Raw genomic sequence first — 21,551 nt, forward strand, 5'->3', positions numbered from 1 at the left:
TGTCCAATGGACTTTTCAGCTGTCACTTGTCCAACATTCCGCCAAGCTGCCTACATTTCCCATCAAAACTTGAGGGAAGCTGACAAGTGTCCAATCTGTGCCTTTTGTCACTTGTAGTTCCGCTCTGAGTCAACCTTGAGCCGGCTACCTGAACCCGGCTTCCGCCAGGATCGAACTCAGGTCATGAGCAGAGCTTGGGCTGCAGTACTGCCGCTTACCACTCTGCGCCACGGGGCTCTTAGCTTCTGAGGGTATGTCCACACCAAGGTATAACCAGTGGTTGTGTACATTCAAAGGACCATGTATGCAGAAGCGAATGCATTGAGACTGCATGGCACGGATGACTGCTGATATTTGGAGCTTTTAGCCACAGGTGTCGCTGGGCCTCCTGCATATCTACCCCACCCCCTGTTTTTTTACTCCATTTCTCCACTCCACCCCATTGCAGGTATGCAAGACAGGCAACCTTCCCTGTCCCAGTGGAAAGGATGCCCAGAAGAGCTGGGCATGACTCTTCCGCAGTCTTTCTTCTCCAAGGCTGCCAGATAATCCTGCCCTTGGGAGATAGGCTGATGGTGAGATTCAGCACATATTCCACCTTGCTGATGCTCGATGCTAGTCCTGTGCGCCTAAAGAAAAGCACGTGTGGCATGGGCACACGGAAACGTTTGCCCACAGAGGTGGGGAAGCTCCACCTAGACACGCAAATGCCATTCCCTTTAAAGAAATAGCTGAGCAGGCAGTCGGGGCGTTCCTGAGAGGAACGCGCTTCTTTTGCACCCCCCACCTGAGAGGAATTGAATATCCGATGGCATTTTTATGGTTACATTGATTCAAAAGAAGCCTTTGCCATCTGTTCTGCTATGTAATTATAAATGCAAAAAGAGAGAGAGGGAGAGAACCATAATTCACACACACATAATACTTTTTTGAAAAAGGAAGGGAATGAGCAATTTAAATGCATATGCATCTTGGAAAAGTTAATCGTTTCCAGGCTTCTTTTTTTTCTGATTCTGTCTTCCGTCCATCAGTTCCTAAGCAGTTAGTACCACCGCCCCCCCCCCACACACACAAAAAGAAGGGGACTTGGTTCAGCCTTGAGACCCACACTGGAAATATATCACTCGACAGGCAAACTAATGATTGTGTGCAGCGCAAGCCGCTCGTACACTTCATTCCCGTGAGCTCGGTTACCCTGCACCATTTTGCAATGAAGCTTAGAACCATCTCCCTTCCCTACAGGTGTGCATGTGTGTGGATGGGCGCTCTATCCACAGCTGCTCCCCAAACTTCCCCTTTAAGACAAATTATAGTTGGATAATTTTAAATCTGGTTTTAAAATGAGGTGTGTGTGTTATGTGCTGTCAAGTCGCCTAGGGTGACCTAGGGTGACCCTATGAATGAAAGACCTCCAAAATGTCCTAAATGACCTTCAAAATGTCATTAACAGACGTGCTCAAATCTTACAAACTGAAGGATGTGGCTTCTTTCATTGAGTCAAGCCATCTTGTTTTGGGTCTTCCGGGGCCAGAAAAGGCATCCCTTGGTTTGGGCCTGATGCATCCAAATATTGGGAGGGGGGAGCTTCACTATTAGGATTGCCAACTTGCAGGTGAGGCCTGGAGATCTCCTGGAATGACAACTGATCTCCAGACTAGAGAGATCAGTTGCCTTGGCTGCTTTGGAGGGTGGACTCTTATCTATAGCGTTATACCCCACTGAGGTCCCTCCCTTCCTCAAATCCCGCCTTCCCCAGGCTCCACCCCCAAATCTCCAGGAATTTCCCAACCTAGAGTTGGTAACTAGACATGGGCACGAACCAAAAAAAATTAGCAGACCAGCAGTTCATGGTTCGGTGCCGTCGCCGAACCCGAACTAATGAACTGAAACGAACATTTCCCGCTGACAAACTGGTTCAAGGTTCGTGGGCGTCAGAACGGCCCCCGTTGGACTTAGAGAGCCCATATTCCCAGGGAGTGTTTAGCAGGGTCTCCTCCAGCCAGCACCCAAGTTTGGTCAAGATTGCAATAGGGATCTTGGAGTTATACCTTCTCCAATCCAAGGCCCCGAGGAAACTCCCATTCGATACAATTAGAGCCACCAGTTGAAGTTGGCCCAGTGTACAAGGGGTTGGTTGTCAGAACTGCCTATCAGGGTTTGCAGGGATGAGATTGGAGTGCCCATGGCTACAGAACACCCCCCTCCCCCCCTCCCTCCCCCTGGGTGTCTTCTCCCATGTAACCAATTTGCAGCTCCATGGTTGGAAGGAAGAACTGCCGATCAAGGTAAGCTGGGCTTCGATTCGGGTTTCCAGGGCGACAGAAGGAGTGCAGACAGAGTTCAGGCATTCCCCCAGCTCTGTTTCCAAGGGAAATGATTGATGGTGCCTGACTGTCTGGCTTCATGAACCACGGGCGAACGCAATGAACCGGGCTTCCAACGAAAGCTGGTTCATTGGCCATGGACCCTCACGAACCGCCAGTTCGTGAACAATCAGGCAGTTCGTGGGGGTTTTTGGTTCGTAATGCGGTTCGTGCCCATGTCTATTGGTAACCACATTCCTCATTATTCATGTGGGGGGAAATGAGTGGAAGCATTCATCCAGATACAAAAACTCATTTACTGTCCATCTCATGATAATTCCGAGTTCAGAGTTCAGTTTTAAACACTGGTCAAAATGAGGCAGCTGCTGCAGACTGTGCGTTGTGGTGGGTGCTAGCAAGGGCAAGCACGTTTGATCTGCTTTTTAAACACACATGCAGAGTTTTGAAAAGCTGCCTGTGGAGATGGCAAGAAAGCCCCTTCAAAACAGCAGGGGCTTGCGGATTGCGCACAAGTTTGCTAGAGAGGCTCCTCTAAGGTTTCACCATTTCGTTTTCGACATACGAGCAAGGCGGCTTTACTTTTACAGGTTTGCTTGCTCTGTAGTCTCTTTGACCCTGATTTAGCTGTGCTCACATGCCTCATTTACCTCAAGCAGGGGGAAGAAAACAAAAACGCTAGAAGCTCTTGGAAAAAAGCTCCCTGCTAATAGAAAACAAACACACCAGGGAGGAAGTTTTCCCCATGTTCTTTGCTGGTTTCGTATTTGCAGGGCGGGGGGCATTCCAAATGTGACTGTCTACTTGAACTCAGAAGCAGTGTAACCCGTGCTACTACGAGCTCCACATTCTACCACCTCATTCTCCTGCATCCCATAGGGTTGCCAGCTGCAAGCTGGGAAATTCCTGGAGATTTGGGAGGTGAAACCAGGAGAAGGCAGGCTTTGGGAAGGGAAAGGACCTCAGCCTGATATCATTCCATAGACTCCACCCTCCAAAGCAGCCATTTTCTCCAGGGGAACTGGAGAAAATGGCCTGGAGATCAGCTGATGTTCCAGGGTATCTCCAGCCCCCACCTGGAGGCTGACAACCTTACTGTGTGTGTGAACCAGGCAAGAGGGCTCGTGCAGCATCTAGAGTGCCAGACCAGGACTGGAGAGGCTGCCTGGGCCAGGTGACCTTGGGCCAGTCGCTCGCTCTCACCCTAACCCACAGCGTTGTCAGAGGATAAAATGGAGAAGGGGAGAAACCGTGTGCGCCACTCTGAGCTTCTTGGAGGAAAGGTGAAATGTACAAGAGGCCTTTATGCTAAGGTTGCCAACTCTGGTGTGGGGAATTCCTGGGGATTTGGGGGTGGAGCCTCGAGAGGGAGCACAGCAGAGATATGATGCCATAGAGTCCACCCTCCAAAGCAGCCGTTTTCTCCAGGGGAACTGATCTTTGTTGTCCGGAGATCAGTTGCACTTCCAGGAGAATTCCAGGTCTCACCTGGAGGTTGGCAACCCTGCTTTCTGCTCACCCAAGAGCCTATGCCTGTTCTAAGACGGCATCTGCTTTTATGTTACAAAAGGCACATTTTTTTAAAAGCCTGCTGCATCCCGCCATCTCTTTAGTCTCTACAAGGTTTTAATCAGAGAACAGATTAATCAAAGAAAGGTTGCCCCATCTGGTTGGTCGCTATTTATTACGGTTGTGAAATGGGATAGCTCCACCGTGACTGTCACTGGGGGTGTCCAAATCCTGCCACGAACTCAGTGGGTGGCCCACCTTACAAGGATACAGTAAGAACTGCACATTCACGTGTGAGCAGTGCTGTTGTGTAAATAATCATGGGTTTTTACATTCTCCCCACAAGCCGTCTCTGGCTTTTCCAGCCAGATAAAGCTTCCAAGGGCGCGGGCCTGTTTCACTTTAACCCTGCCATGTCTCCAGCCCATCCTCTGGACCAATACTACGAGCTGCTGCCCATCATTTATGGGACCCACAACCCAGATCTTCAACCTGAGTCTACACCTCTGGTTGCCCACGGCCAGCATTGCCCTGCTTTCTTTGATTTCATTTGATGAATAAATCATTATGTAGGCCCCAGAAACCTAACTAAAGGATTCCATGTTTGGGCCGTTAGCAGAGTCTATCGTTTGGCATAGGGAGCGTGATTATCGGTGGTTGTGAGCTGGTTCTGCTGGCTTGTGTGTGTGTGTGTGTGTGTGTGAATGAAAATAACAAAAGCATACACTTGCTCATACTTAGAAAAGAAATTAGAGTTCTTTATTGTGGGAACTCCATACTCTGATAGGAAAGGAGGATAGATCCTAACTACCTATCTAGTCTAAGGATGGACATGGATGCTAGGACAAGGCCTGCATCCATGCTGCCAAGATGGAGGGAGGAGGAGGAGAGAGGTGTTGCCTGGAACAAAGCCAGGAAGAGAAGAAGTGAGAGGGAGGAAGTCAGGAGGAGGAGGAAATCCTGAGAATAGCAATCTACATATCAAAGGAGTCAGAGCAGTAAACAGAGTGTGCTGACCTCTCTGCCTCTCTTTGGTTTGTCCCCCTCTAAAACCTGAAGAAAGGGACAGTGTTAAATCCTCCTCTTCCAACATCATTGTCTTCCCTTGCGTGTCATTCTTCTAGCATTCCTAATCTTTATGCTTTAATCCTGTACTTAAAGAGATTTTTTTTACCCCGTTGAGTTTATTTGCAACCCACCGGTAGCTGCAATACACCCAGCCTAATGCCCGGATTGTGGCTGGGCAGGAATGAGAAAGAGCGAAATTGAAACGCCAGCACGGCGCCATCACTCACATAAAACAAACCGAGGGAACGTCAGGCGACAGGAACAAACAGCTTGCTCGGTTTGCTCTTCGCCAGGCTATGCCTCGCCAGTTCTAGAAAGTACAGACTCTGGTTTCGCAAAGAGACATTTATCATGTTATGCTCTCACCGCAATCTTCAAGTACATTCCAGAGGATCGGAAAATGTAGCCATTCATCATGAGATCGGTTTCATTCCACGCCGCCTGCAAGAGTGTCAATATACCAAAAACCAAAGGCAAGTTGCAATCTGCCAAATTGGGACGCTTGCTGTCACTGCAGATGGAATCTCCTAAAAGAATTGCCTGTCAAAGTGACATGCTTTGTAACCGTTGCGAATCCACAGGTGGGCATTTGGACCCAAAGCTGCCTGCAAAATTCTGCTAGACAAAGCCTAAGCATCATTTCCCTAGCCAGAGCGATACAAACGTATCTCACACACATTCCACTTTTGCGATCCCATCCTATAATCCAATCTTACATGTCACGAAATGGGGGGGGGGGGCATTTCTGCATCTAACCTCTCCATCAGAGCCTTAAGCGATGACACAGGGGCCTCATTTAGAACTGTTATTGCTATTGTTGTTGTTGTTATTGCTATTGTAATGAGACTGCATCCAGGTAAACATCAGACTGCAAGAAGGGGCTCCTATACTTGTATTCTCCTGTATATAAAACTATCCCTGCACTACATAAAGCTAAGAGTGCCAATCATGAAAGCAGGATAGCCACAACCAAGGTAAAGGTTTCGACACTTGCAAAGGGAGGGTTGGCAGAAAAATTTGATTTTGCCGCTTAACCAGAAGAGGGAAACAGCTTGATGAAGACCGAGCATGCTCCAAGAGGCACAGAATGTTGACAGCAGTTGAAAATCAGCTATAGGAGAAAAAAAGTAAAGAAAGAAACAGGCCTGGTTGATACAGAGAGATTATAGAATCCTGGAAGAGAGAGATTGGGGTCAGTGAGCAAATTTGGCTGCTTCCACACATGTTGGATAATCCACTTTCAATACTCTTTAGCAGGGCTTTTTTTCAGCTGGAACGCAGTGGAACAGAGTTCCAGAACCGCTTGAAAATGGTCATGTGGCTGGTGGCCCCACCCCCTGATCTCCAGACAGAGGGGAGGTTAGATTGCCCTCCGCGAGGGCAATCTCAACTCCCCTCTGTCTGGAGATCAGGGGGCGGGGCCACCAGCCACGTGACCATTTTCTCCGAGGGCAACTCACTGAGTTCCACCACCTCTTTTCCCAGAAAAAAAGCCCTGCTCTTTAGTGAACATTTGGAACTGCTTTTCCATGTGTGGAACAAAAAGTCTACTTCCAAAGGATTGCTAAAGTGCATTGAAAGTGCATTATTCAACGTGTGTGGAAATGGTCTTTCAGTATCATACATTCGTCCCACCCCCACCTGGTGATCCTTTTGGGGTCTCGAGCCCTTTCTAGCTTGTTTATGAAATGTCACAAATATTCATAGTCTTGTAGCCCAGGTCAGCTGCCCTTAGACAAAGTAAACCCACCTCCCCAATATTTGGGCCACATTATCCCCTCCCATCTGCAGGGGCAGATTGGCCATTAAGGCTACTGCAGAAAGTGGTCTGGGAGGTTGCCCCACCACCAGGACTGCCAAAACCCAGGGATGGCCACACGTGAACTAAGCGGGAGCCAGAGAACACAAACTACCACCGCGAGCTAGCAGCCCCTGCTATGTGAGGTGGGCAGGAGCCGCTGCAGGTGTGAGCTGGCAGCTCCCACAGTGCAGCCAGGCACGATCCGGGGGAATCCACGGTAAGCTTTCTCCTTTCCTCCCCACTCTGTTTGGGCAGTAGGGACAAGGGTGTGGCCCTTTCCACTGGTCTGTTTTTGCCTCCCAGACCACCCTTGCCTCTTGGGATCTCCAGATGAAATAATAGTGCCCCGGGGTCAGAACTGTACCTATGCGTCTGTATCCTCCATGCGCACAGCTAGCACTGCATAAGGATGTACACTCAATACAAATGCAGCAGCTAATCCTGCTCATGTAATGCTTCAATAGGCAGGCATGTGCTATGAGAGCACACACTGTAGCAAAAGCAGAAAGGCAATTTTCCCCCTCTGGCTTTTTGCATCCTATTAACTAAAAAATTCATAAGTCCAGTTGGGAGAGTAAAATCCTGGTTGGGTAACAACCACCTTTCCAAACTTTCCCCTTCTGGGTTTTCAAGAATTGCCACGTATCAACATCAGTGCAGGATTCAAATTCACAGTCCATTGAGTTTATAAAATTATGCATGCTGTAGAGAAGTCCCCCTCCTCAAATACTAGAAGTCAGGGCCACCCGTTGAAGTTGATGGGCCGTAGTTTTAGCACAGTTATTACTATTTTGCGCAGAACACATACTTAACTCCTAGAACTTACTGCCCCAAGTGATGGCTACCCACTTGGAGGGACTAAAAAAATGAAAATAAATACATTCCTGTTGATCCATCAATAGCTGCTAGCTGTGACAGCTAAATGGAACCTCCATGGTGAGAGGCAGTGTACCTCGGAATATCATTTGCTGCAGAGTAATGGCAGGTTGAGAGTGGTGGATTTCATGCCTTGTTTGGAGATGTTCCAGGGCATATTTTATTAGCCAGTGGGAGGAACAGAATCCTGAACTAGATGGACCATTGGTCCCATCCGGGAGTGTCCTTAAATTCCTCGCTGGCCTATTTTGAAAAGTATATTTTTATATCTAGCCAGTTCGCCAGCCAAGTCCATCAGAAAAATCTATCAAGAGCTCTGCTTTGTTTTCCCTGAGCCAGATTTTAAAAGCAGCTGCAGCTCAGCTAGTAACCAGCAATTCATTTGAAGAAAATCATTTCCTCAACAAGGCCGGGCAACCAACCTGAGCCATTGTTTCCTCCCATATTATAGCTGGACTTTCATTTGCAAAGGAGAGAAAGGGCACCAGAAGAGGAGGGAACCTCTCCATCAGAGCCTTAAGCGATGACAGAGGGGCATCATTTAGCACTATTGTTGTTGTTGTTGCTATTGTAATGAGACTGCATCCAGACAAACTTCAGACTGCAAGGAGCTCCTATACTTGTATTCTCCTGTATATAAAACTATCCCTGCACTACATAAAGCTAAGAGTCCAGTAGCACCTTTAAGACGAACCAACTTTATAGTAGCATAAGCTTTCGAGTACCACAGCTCTCTTCGTCAGGTGCATCGTCAGCTTTCGAGCACCACAGCTCTCTTCATCAGGTGCATCGTTGGCTTTCGAGAACCACAGCGCTCTTCATCAGATGCAGAACTGTGGTTCTGGAAAGCTTATGCTACAATAAAGTTGGTTAGTTTTAAAGGTGCTACAGGACTCTTTTCTATTTTGCAGCTACAAACTAACACAGCTAACTCTTCTGGATACATAAAGCTAGGATCTCAGGAACAATGTTTCTTGCCCAGCCTGCTCCTTGGCATACCCGTTTTCTACCTGGAAGACACTTTTTTATTATAATAACAACAATATTCTATTTACATACCGCCCTTCAGGACAACTTAACACCCACTCAGAGCAGTTTACAAAGTATATTATTATCCCCACAACAATCCCCCTGTGAGGTGGGTGGGGCTGAGAGAGCTCTGAGAGAGCTGTGACTAACCCAAGGTCACCCAGCTGGCTTCAAGCGGAGGAGTGGGGAATCAAACTCCGTTCTCCAGATTAGAGTCCTGCCACTCTTAACCACTACACCAAACTGGCTTTTGGTGTGGACGTTCAGTCATGAGACGGCTCCCGCTAACAGTCCAAAGCCTCCGCCAGAGAATTGCTTTTGGGCTGAACTCCTCCCTCCCCACCATCTCCTGTGCTCTGCAATACAATTCCCTGCCAGACTTCAACTCATTCAGAGGCAAGCTAGACGCTATTTCAGAATGCCCACAGCCTTCCACCCCTTTTTAACCCAGCCTTGCAGCATAATGGCGAAGAGAATGAACTGCGTTTGACCAAGTTCCTGACAAAAAAGACTGGAAGCCACAGCTGAGAATCTTTAACTGGCCCCGCTTCGGAGACTTAAGAAATCAGCGATAGAAATTAGCATCTCTTCTTTCAACCCTGCATCAAACGAAGGCCTAGTTTTACTGTCCGAGAGCACACCCAAGCATTTTACGTCCCCCTCCCATTCTGTTGTAATATTTATCACATTTAACTATTTCCCTTTTAGAGACCCCACTCCCAAAACCAGTGGGTCAAAGAGATGGTTTTAATTACTTTACAAATTAAATTTTTCTTTTCAAGTCTCTGAAGTCATTATATAGAAACGTATGCATTAAAGCCTTCCCCCTCGACCCCATCTTCCTAGAGAGAAAACCAAGGGAGAAATCTTGGGGTGTGGGGGCAAGAAAAAGCAATCCAATGATTGAATTCATGGCCCAGGAAATGTGCCGCCCCCTGCCCTTGCCCCACAAGTTTTCTGGGAATAGCTGCACCTTAGTCCTAATTTGTCCCAGCCTCCCCCAGAAAAACATGATTTACTTTGGCAAGAGAAAATATGTGTTTTCTCTGAAAACGCATTTCTCCTTGCAGCTAGAACCTTGAGTATGCTGCAATGCATGAGGCTTAGAAAAGCCATTACTGACCCCTAGTGTCCACATTTGGAAAATGCTTGCCAACTTCAGACCATCAGGTCAGGCAGAGAGAAATACACTCTTTCATATATACATATGACAGACGAGCAGTCCAACAAGGTCAACATTGTCTGCTCAGGCAGGCAGCAATGCTCCAGGATCTCAGGTAGAGATCTTCCACATCACCTCCTGCCTGGTCCTTTCAACTGGGCGTGCCGGGGATTGAACCTGGAACCTTTTGCTTCCCAAGCAGATGTTCTCCTATTGAGCCATAGCAACCTCCCCATATGGGACAAGGGTAGAATCGCAGAGGTGGTGTCATGGCCCAGTCTGAGAGTGAGGTCTCCTCTGGAGGAGAGGAGCCTCGTGTAGCCAGCCAGGACTCCTCTGGAGAAGAGGAGCCCTGTGTAGCCAGCCCTAGCCCTGATTCAGCAGAAGCCAGCAATCAGGAGCAACAGCTGCTGGCTGATCAGAGCTTACAGCCAGCAGCTGAGGCACCAGCACCCTCAAGCTCCAATACTACAGAGGAAGCTCAGCCAGGGACTTCTACAGGTGCAGCGCAGCCAAGAGCCTCCACCCCCCCAGGTTCACCCACGCCCAAGGAACGCCGCAGGCAGCGCCAGAGACTGGAACTGCAGGAGAGACGGCGCAGTGCTCGCCTCTTAAGCCAACGCCAGCTGCTGGAGAGTGATGATGAGTAGTGACAGGATAGAGCCCCAGCAGCTGGATGAAAACCACGCCTGGCTATAAGAGCCAGTCTGGAGGAACTGCTGGGCGTGGAAGCAACGTGTCTACTGCTTGCAACCACTCCGTGTTTCGTGAACCTTGCCCGTGCCTGCTTTTGGACCTGACACTATCGGTGACTGACCTTGGACTGTGCCTGACCTTGCTTTTGGACTCTGGACTCACTCCTGGCTTTATCTCGTGCTCTGACCACCGGTTTGACTTGGCTTTTGCTCTTGGAACTCCCCTTTGACTTTGGCTTTAAGGTTTGGACTTGAACCACCCTGCTTGGGCTGGCCCAGCCCGTGACAGATTGCTTCCACCAAAACTCCCTGGCATGGACATGGCAACACCCACCCCAGGGAGCCTGGCAATGCTGCAGGACCAGGTACTACAACTAACCCAAGCACTGGTGACTTTGCAGCAGCAGATTGCTACTCTCCTTGCCGCCCCTGCTGCACCTCTTCCTGCAAAATGCCCAGTGAAGCCTCCTGACAGTTTTGAGGGCAATGTGGAAGAATTCCCAGCATTTCTCGCCCAGTGCCAGCTATATATTGAACTCCGGGCTAGAGACTTCCCCACAGATCAAGTCAAAGTCGGCTTCATCCTCAGCCTGTTAAAGGGGCAGGCAGCAAGATGGGCCACACCCTTGTTACTGGCCAAATCCCCTTTGCTGGGGGATTTTCCAAGCTTTGTGGCTCACATTACCGCCACCTTTGCAAACCCACTGAAAGCTGTGAAAGCAAACCAGAAAATACGTGCCCTCACCCAGGGAGATGGGACTGTGGCCCAATATACCACTGAATTCCAGCTACTGGCTCAGGACTTGGACTGGAACGAAGCAGCCTTAGTCGACCAGTACCTGGAAGGACTGTCTGACGCAGTATTGGATGAAGTGGCTCGATCTGAACGACCAGGAGGGCTGCAAGCGCTCATTCTCCTATGCCTCTGTATTGATGGACGACTGGAGAGCCGGCGGCAAGCACGTGCGCTACGCCAGCCACCCCCGCCCCAGACCTTGCCTGAAAGGACAGCGGAACCCACACCATTGAACATGCCTTTTACCCACCTGCCTCCAGAGGAAAAGGCGAGGCGTCATGCCCACAACCTCTGCTGGTACTGTGGTGGGGTGGGCCATTTTGCCGATGGGTGCCCTGCCAAAAGAAGGACCTGAGCTATAGTCCAGGAGCAGACTCCCACTAAACAACTTGTGGGAACGGCCAATGCCTCCAGTGTTCCTCCTGAACCCTTCCTGGTGCCAGTAAAGCTGTGCCTGCCTGATGGCCGATGGCTATTTGTGTATGCCATGATAGACTCAGGGGCATCCCGCTGCTTCATGGATGCCAAGTTTGCCGCACAGCACCGAATTCCCTTGCGGGCAAAAAAGACCCCCACCGTAGTTGAGGCCATTGATGGGCGACCGCTACGTTCTGGGCCCGTGGTCGAGGAGACCCAGGACCTCCTCTTGCAGATCCAGCAGCACCGTGAACGGCTCTGCTTTGATGTGGTAGGCATCCCTCAGTTCCCGCTGGTCTTGGGACTTTCCTGGCTTTGCCGCCATGACCCGGTTATCCGGTGGGGCCAGTTGGACCTCTGCTTCCGGGACCCATGCCCACACGAAAATCAATGCCCAGGTCCCATTGCAGCCGCTGTACAGGAGGCCTCTGTGATGCCAGAGGAATACGCAGAGTTTGAAGATGTGTTTGAGGAAAAGGGAGCAGACCAACTTCCCCCTCATCGGCCATATGATTGTGCCATAGACTTGATTCCTGGAGTCCCCCTGCCAGTGGGACGCCTGTACTCGTTATCAGAGCCTGAGTTGGCTGCACTCCGGGACTTCCTCACCACCAATCTGCAGCGAGGGTTCATCCGGCCCTCTACCTCGCCTACCTCTGCCCCAGTCCTCTTCGTCAATAAGAAAAGTGGAGAACTCCGGCTGTGCAATGATTACCGGGCCCTGAACAAGATCACCGTTCGCGACCGGTACCCACTGCCTCTGATCTCCGACCTCTTGGAGCAAGTCAAGGGAGCCCAGATCTACACCAAGCTGGATCTTCGGGGAGCCTACAACCTGGTGCGTATCCGAGAAGGCGATGAATGGAAGACCGCCTTCAGTACCAGATATGGACAATACGAGTACCGGGTAATGCCCTTTGGCCTGACTAACGCGCCAGCTGTGTTCCAGAGACTGATGAACGACATCTTTCGAGATATCCTGGATCAGTTTGTCATTGTTTACCTGGATGACATATTAATCTATTCACGTGATGCGTCGCAACATACTCGGCATGTGCGGACGGTGCTGCAAAGACTCCGGCAGAATGGCCTATTCGCCAAACTGGAAAAGTGTGCATTTCACCGGCCTACCGTGGAATTCCTTGGCCATGTGCTATCACCCCACGGAATCCAAATGGACCCAGCTAAAGTCGAGGCTGTACAGACTTGGCAAGCCCCCCGTTCTCGGAAGGATGTGCAGCGATTTCTGGGGTTTGCCAATTACTACCGGCAATTCATCCCCCAGTTTGCATCCATAGCCGTCCCTCTCACTCGACTTCTCCGGCCTCGAGAACCTTTCCGTTGGACACCGGAAGCCAGCGAGGCATTCCTGACCCTGAAGACACGCTTCGTCACGCAACCAGTCCTTCGATACCCGGATCCCCAGCTACCCTTTCTAGTTGAAGCAGATGCCTCCAGCACCGCCATTGGAGCGGTGCTCTCACAACGGGCAACCCCCTCTTGCTCTCCACAGCCTTGCGCCTACTACTCTCGCCAGCTGACCCCCGCTGAAAGGAACTACACCATCTGGGAGCGGGAGCTGCTGGCAATAAAGGCAGCCTTTGAGGTTTGGCGGCATCATCTGGAGGGGGCTCGGTACCCAGTCCAAGTGCTCACTGACCACCGGAACCTCGAACACCTCCAAACTGCCCGCCGTCTCAACCAGAGACAGATCCGCTGGTCGTTGTTCTTTTCCCGTTTTGATTTCAGGATCACCTATGTTCCCAGCTCCCAGAATAAGAAGGCCGATGCTCTGTCCCGAAAGCCAGAGTACAACACATCCCCCGACCTGGAACAACCTCCAATGACCATCCTGGCTCCAGAAACTTTCGCCGCCACGCAACCCCCTCCGGGGCTGGTGGAGGAGATACAGACTCAACAGCTGCTGGACCCCGTTGCCCAGAAGTACCTCCAGAACGTCCGGGGATCTCCCCATCCCCAGGCAGAGGGATTTGCAGAGGAAGAGGGGCTACTGACCCACCGAGGCCAGATTTATGTACCCCCAGGCTCTCTACGAACAAAGGTACTGCAGCTGGTCCACGATTCTAGACCTGCCGGGCACTTCGGCCGCCACAAGACAATTCATCTCTTGACCCGTGACTTCTGGTGGCCCCGGGTGCAATCGGATGTGGCCCGGTATGTGGCAGCCTGTGAAACGTGTAGACGGGCCAAAGACGTCCCCGGCAAACCTTCTGGTCTCCTGCATCCACTCCCCACACCCACTGGGCCATGGAGGACTATTTCCATGGATTTCATTACAGACCTGCCCTGCTCCAAAGGCCACACCTGCATCCTAGTGGTGGTGGACTTGTTCACAAAGATGGCCCACTTCGTTCCCTGTTCTGGACCCCCCACTGCTCAGGAAACGGCACACCTGTACCTTCAGCACATCTTTCGACTCCATGGGCGTCCGGATCATATAATTTCTGATCGGGGAGTTCAATTCACCTCTCGGTTCTGGCAGGCCCTGCACTCCCTTCTTGGCACCCAAGTCCACTTATCCTCAGCACACCACCCCCAATCTGACGGGCAGACAGAGCGCACCAATGCAACCCTGGAGCAATATCTGAGATGCTACACAAACCATCAACAGGATGACTGGCTAGCTCTACTGCCTTTGGCCGAGTTCGCATATAACAATGCAGTGCACTCCTCCACCCAGCAGACCCCCTTCATGGCAAACTATGGCCACCACCCTCGTTTCTTCCCTAGCACAGCACCATTGTCGGGAATTCCAGCCGCTGATGATCGCCTCCAGGAACTCCAATCCATGCATGAGCTGTTGCGGGAACAACTCCAGCTTGCCAAGGGAAGCTACAAGGAGGCTGCGGATCGGAAACGGCAACCTGGTGTTCCCTTGTCTGTGGGTGATCGGGTCTGGTTATCCACCCGCCATATCCGCAGCCAACGGCCCTCCAAAAAGCTAGATGCCCGGTTCCTTGGACCCTTTGTGATCACAGACCAGGTGAACCCTGTGGCCTACCGCCTGCAACTACCACGAACCCTCCCGATCCATCCTGTGTTTCACCGGTCCCTTCTAGTCCCGGCTTCACCCCCGGACCCGCACCATCCCGGGCCACCGCCCCCTCCGCCTCCGATTACCGTCGAGGGGCAAGAGGAATATGAGGTTGCCCGGATCCTAGACTCACGTCGCCGGCGGGGGCAAGTACAGTACTTGGTGGACTGGAAGGGGTATGGGCCGGAAGACCGCTCATGGGAGCCTGCCGTGAACATCCATGCCCCCCGTCTAGTCTGACAGTTCCATCGGGCCTATCCTCAGAAACCAGGGCTGCCCGGGCCGCAGAAGAGGGGGGGCCTTGGGAGGGGGGATGGTGTCATGGCCCAGTCTGAGAGTGAGGTCTCCTCTGGAGGAGAGGAGCCTCGTGTAGCCAGCCAGGACTCCTCTGGAGAAGAGGAGCCCTGTGTAGCCAGCCCTAGCCCTGATTCAGCAGAAGCCAGCAATCAGGAGCAACAGCTGCTGGCTGATCAGAGCTTACAGCCAGCAGCTGAGGCACCAGCACCCTCAAGCTCCAATACTACAGAGGAAGCTCAGCCAGGGACTTCTACAGGTGCAGCGCAGCCAAGAGCCTCCACCCCCCCAGGTTCACCCACGCCCAAGGAACGCCGCAGGCAGCGCCAGAGACTGGAACTGCAGGAGAGACGGCGCAGTGCTCGCCTCTTAAGCCAACGCCAGCTGCTGGAGAGTGATGATGAGTAGTGACAGGATAGAGCCCCAGCAGCTGGATGAAAACCACGCCTGGCTATAAGAGCCAGTCTGGAGGAACTGCTGGGCGTGGAAGCAACGTGTCTACTGCTTGCAACCACTCCGTGTTTCGTGAACCTTGCCCGTGCCTGCTTTTGGACCTGACACTATCGGTGACTGACCTTGGACTGTGCCTGACCTTGCTTTTGGACTCTGGACTCACTCCTGGCTTTATCTCGTGCTCTGACCACCGGTTTGACTTGGCTTTTGCTCTTGGGACTCCCCTTTGACTTTGGCTTTAAGGTTTGGACTTGAACCACCCTGCTTGGGCTGGCCCAGCCCGTGACAGGTAGGCCCTGTTGCCTCCTGACTTTTGTGCATCCACTCTTGTGTGTGTGTGTGTTATGTGCCATCAAGTCGTCTCCGACTTATGGCAACCCTATGAATTAAAGACCTCCAAAACGTTCTCCAATAGTCCACTAGACTAGACAATGTAAAAAAAAAATGTGAGGTGCACCAAGGTGAGCCCTGCCTTTTCCAGAACCAACAATGGTGTGTGGTTTGTGTGTGGGCAAAAGTGCTAAGCATCAATTATTCTGAGATGACAAATGGTGGAGGGGAGAGGAAAGAGGCTTGCCTAAGGCCACCGTATGCTCCCTTGATGGGAGCAGTTATTTAGCCCAACCAGATGGCCAGGAAAAGGTACATGCAAACAGGTTTTCAAAAATACTCTACCTTCAGGATATTGTCTGACACTCTCCCCATGAGGTGTCCTCTAGGGTACCCTCGGGCACTGCTGTGGATTCTGGGATACGTTCTAGAATGTACTGCATGATTCACCATCTCCTAGATGAACTGCAAAGCCAAAGTGACTGAAAGCTGGACATGGTGGTGGTGAAAGGTCAAGCTCATGACAAAGGATGCACTATGGTACACTGACCTTTGGTGAATAGGGCAGGGCGCTCACCCAGCCTTTCTATATCAGCTCCTCCCTCCATCACGTCGAGATTTACACTTGACAAAATGTAATTCACACCAAGCCTTAACTCCACACACACGCACCATACGATTTCCCCTTCACATATCTAATAAAGCGGGCTGTGACTTATGAAGGCTCACACTGAAGTGTTGTCTTGAAGGTGCCACTGGAATTTGCTGTATATAGCTGCCATCTTTATCGATGGTGCTCTTCGGAAAGATCCGCTACTACGGTCCACGCAGGGAGAAAAAGAGCCAGGCAATCCCCACCTCTCTTCACACACGCACTAAGCGGCAACAGGCTGGTAAGGTGAGATTACTAAGCACAGTAGGTTGTCAAGTCCAGGTTGTGAAATTCCTGGAGATTCAGGGGTGGAGCCTTGAGAGGGCAGGGTTTAGGGAGGGACCTCATCAGGATATGATGTCAAAGACTCCACCTTCTGTAGCTGCCGCTTTCTCCAGGGGAATTGATCTCTGTCATCTGGAGATCAGTTGTAATTCTGGAATTTCTCCAGGCCCTGCCTTGAGGTTGGCAATCGTACTCAGCAGTGAAGAGAATTCCTCTTGGTGCATTAGAGTCCTCCATGGTCCTAACCCTTCCTCACTATGGTAAAGAGCCAGTTTGGTGTAGTGGTTAAGAGCGATGGGACTCTAATCTGGAGAACCGGGTTTGATTCCCCACTCCTCTGCTTGAAGCCAGCTGGGTGATCTTGGGTGAGTCACACCTCTCTCAGAGCGCTCTCAGCCCCACCCACCTCACAGGGTGATTGTTGTAGGGATAACAACACACTTTGTAAACCACTGGGAGTGGGTGTTAAATTGTCCTGAATCAAGTATTATTATTATATAAACCTTGTAGTGCTTCGCCTCACCCCAGCCTTAACACCTGTGTGGTCCTAACTCTCGCTCCATTTCCTCCAGTTATGTGACTCTGACTTCAAGTGCACTTAAGGTCAGATGATCCCCATGTACAGTGAGTCGTGAGTATAGAAAGGCTAAGATCTCTCCCCAGTATGATAGGAGGCTCATGGCAACTATGACACGATACAGTTTTCTTCATTTGTACACAGGGCCAGTGTTTCTGGCGCCTGAGGCAAGATACCTACTTGCCCCCCGGCCCGCTAACCAACTTGATATCATAGGCTTAAAAATGATGAATTTTAAATACATCTCCAAAATGATACCTTCTCAACAATGTTCAGAACAAGGCAGGAGATACCAAAACCCAAATAATTTTTTAAAAAAACATACTAAACCATATAACCACCCTAATCTCACACAAGAATATATAAATGTTATTGCAGACAATTTCTCACTATGGCCATTTGTTCAATGCACCATGAAATGCCAATGTTATTCTAAAATAGCCGTAAGAGTCTTACTAGCCCTTAGATAAAATTGCGTGCAACCATGCAGACACATGAAAAATTAATTATTGCATATTAAAAAGTGCACAAATTTTATACAATGGCTTTTAAGGAAACATAATCAACTGGTTTTCCAGTACTCTGGGATCGTACATTTGTTTGCAAATGAATGATAACCAATACTGAAAAATAAGAGCAGAGACTGAAAAACATAACAAAAATACATTTATTTATGCCACCCCTTTCATGTTCCCCTAGAACCAGGCTATCTGGTTAGAGAATTGAAGCAGCAGTCGGGATGATGGGAGAAAAACACAGGTCTGAATTCTTAGCCAGGAGTCTCTACATGTTTTGGAGACTCACCAGGTATGCATAAAAAATTACTTTGCAAATCAAACCCCAAAACAAAACAGCTTGCCATATTCTATGAAGCTCAGAAGACTGAAAGCAGCTGAGCATCTGTTAAAGGTTAGGTGGTGCTTGTGCCTACGAGACCTTGTAGAGTCCTGGAGAAAGAGATCTTCTGGATGGGTGAGGTTGGGATTTCAACCTATTCACCCTCTGATTTCTCACAGGACAGCAGCTTGTTTTTATTTATTGACCTAGGCCCTCCCCCCGCCCCAACTGCAATGTTTATATTAGTAGGCTAGTCTCAATCAGGAGTCCCCAACATGGTGCCCTGGGGCGCCACAGTGCCCCCAACACCTTTCCTGGCACCTACCAAGAGTTTTAGAAAGCGTGTGAGGCTGGACGCGGCTTTTGCCCAGCAGAGCTTCTGAGCAGCTTTGCAGATCTTCAAAAGCGTTGCTTTGGCAGCAAGTACCACCGTAAGACAAGGATCCTCACAGCATGACTGAACATAAGCTATGCGGCTGTAATATTTTAATACCATATTTTCATTTTAAAAAGGCATCCTGTTAAGCAGAGCTTCTGTCTGAAATGCTGAAGAGTTACTATTAGAGTTATACATAATCTCATTCTTGTGGTTGGCTCTGCATTCTCCTCTCAGGATTCTGAAGGTGCCCGCAGACTCAAAAAAGTTGGGGATCATGGCTTCTTTGCTGACCAAAGCCCCCCTAAAATTGTAACCTTAGACACATGTGCTTTTTCTTGTTCCAACAAAAGGTGTTATGCTATTACTGTATGTGACATCAAGGAATCTTTTTCAAAGAAAGTGCCGTACAATCGCTACCGCCGTGATCCTCAGGGCCAAGCTACACATGACGAATGACACTTGAACAGCAAGTGGATTGAGTGGAGGGAAAGTGAACAGGAAGAAATACACTTGCCATTCAAGTGTCATTCGTCATGTGTAGCTTGGCCCTGAGTCAATGTGTTTCCCAGTGCCCACTTGCTTCCTGGAAATAAAATCCTGAGGGTCTTGAATTGAACAGAAACAAACAAACAAAAAGCAAACGGCTTTGAGTCACTCTCAAAGAGCACGGAGATGAATACACGCTAGGCAGAGGTGTCGCACACAAAATGCCCTCAGCTTGGCCATAGGTACAAACTTTGTGTTTCGGAGTCTGGCAACCTTTCTATGCGTGCGTGGAGGGTGCAACCAGGCCCTTTCCTTGGAAACTGAAACCAAACAGCTGATGCAGGCTTCTCTCTGCTTCCTCAGTGCAGGGGGTGCTTCAAAAGAACACAGAAGGTATTATCTTATTGACTAGATACAAGCTGGGCTTGGAACCTCCCAATATTTTGTGTTGGTCCCTACCATGTAGCAGCTATTTTGCCATGCTGCCCACTCCCCCCTGCTCAAAATTCCCACGTGCCTGCAAACTCAACAAGATTGTGGACCCCTGCTTTTTTACACGGGATGTTCTTGAGATTTTCATTGATTCCCTTCCCACAACACGTGTGATGCTTTATGAATAATAAAACCTTTAAAAATGCAGGGGGAGAGAGGTCAGAGGGGGACAAAATGGCCAGAGATGGCCTTAGGCAGAATGCGTGGGAGCAGAACCAGTGGCTGTTTAAGAACGTAAGACGAGCCATGTTGGATCAGGCCAATGGCCCATCCAGTCCAACACACTGTGTCACACAGTGGCCAAAAACCAGGTGTCCTCAGGAGGTCTGCCAGTGGGGAAGGGACACTAGAAGCCCTCCCACTGATTGCCGCCCCCAAACACCAAGAATACAGAGCATCGCTGCCCTAGACAGAGAGTTCCATCTACACCTTGTGGCTAATAGCCACTGATGGACCTCTGCTCCATGTTTATCCAATTCCCTCTTGAAGCTGTCTATGCTGGAGCTGTCTATATGTTTAACGCTTCCCTTTCCAGCTCTACTACACCACTGTACAGCCACTGTAGGGTAGAGATCCCAAAACTGTAGCCCAAAACTGTGCTTTTTGGTGCCTACTTTCTTCTTGCCCAAAGCATCACTTTCAGTCTGAACGTTCTTCCCATTCAGTGCAGCAAGAGGGGCTTTAGGACAGCCCTGGAGGCATCACCTTTGGATCTACAGAGAGCACCAATGTGGGAAACGGCCGTTTCCATCACAGGAGGACGTCTGGATCGGAATCTCCAACATTCTGTAATAGGCCCCAGATCTCACGGCAGCCATTTTGTGACCTTGTACCTACTATCAGTTCTAGAAATTCAAAAAGAGCTCACGGGCTGAACAAGGTTCAGCCCCCCTAGGTGCTGGCCTGGGATCTCAGAGACCTGGTTTTGAATTCCCGTTAAGAACATAAGAGCCCTGCTGGATAAGGCCAGTGGTCCATCTAATTCAGCATCCTGTTTCACACAGCGCCCACCCAGTTACTCTGGGGGACCAAATACAGGGCACAGAGGGTGAGGCCTTCCCCTGAAGTTGCCTTCTTGTATCCAGAGCTTTACTGTGGAGGTTCCGTTTGGCCACCATGGCTAACAGCTATTGATAAGACTTATCCTCCATGAGTCTGTCTAATCCCCTTTTAAAGCTGTCTGTGCCTGCAGCCATTACTACATCCGCCATTCAAGCATGAAACTCCGCAAGTTAGGCCTTTCTCTTTCAGCCTAACCAGCATCCAACCATTGTTTGGCGAAAAGAAAGGCAACTAGTATGGGGAACTGGTCTAGGGTCGGAACTAGAAACTGGTTTCAAAAACTGACTCTACCGTGAAAGTTGCTAGGCAACCGTAGGCCAATAACACACTCTCGGCCTAATCTACTTCACAGTGTTGTTGTAAGGTTAAAGTAAGAAAAGGAGAACCAGCCATGCCTCCCAGAGGTTGAAGGAAGGCCAGGACAAAAAATTAAAGTAGGGAACTACATTCCCCACCATACTCCCTGGAAAAGGGGATAGGACAAAAGTTTAAGTTCAGACATGACTAATGATGACCTCTCTACCCTGTTCTGTCCTTGCACAGAAACCAGTTACTTCTTGCTGAGACAGGAGCGGGCCAAGCTTCATTTCCACAGGAGTGCCTTTTGTGCAATAATCATAATTTCAGTGTTTTTTTAAAAAAAACTGATCAAAATCAAAATCGCAGCAGGAGTGATTTATGCTCCGCTCCTGCCTCCGTCGCGCCTCGCAGTTAATACCAGAAATGATTAAAGCATCTCTAATCTCCAAGCCTGCAGAGACCCGGGAAGCTGTAGTAGCAAGCGGGTGTGCTGGCCGATAAGGACCCGCTCCGTCGGTGCGGCCCACACTTTTAATATTTATAACAGCTGGCTTTCCAATGCACCCAAGGAGAACGCGTCAAGCCTGCCTCTCCTTCCCCCGCAACAAAGTTTAAAGATAAGCCAAACTCTTTCAGAAGGCAGAACACATACCTGTTTTCAAGGGCAAGATGGTT

Source organism: Eublepharis macularius, chromosome 13 (genome assembly GCF_028583425.1).
Source record: "Eublepharis macularius isolate TG4126 chromosome 13, MPM_Emac_v1.0, whole genome shotgun sequence".
In the NCBI taxonomy this organism is placed as follows: Eukaryota; Metazoa; Chordata; class Lepidosauria; order Squamata; family Eublepharidae; genus Eublepharis; species Eublepharis macularius.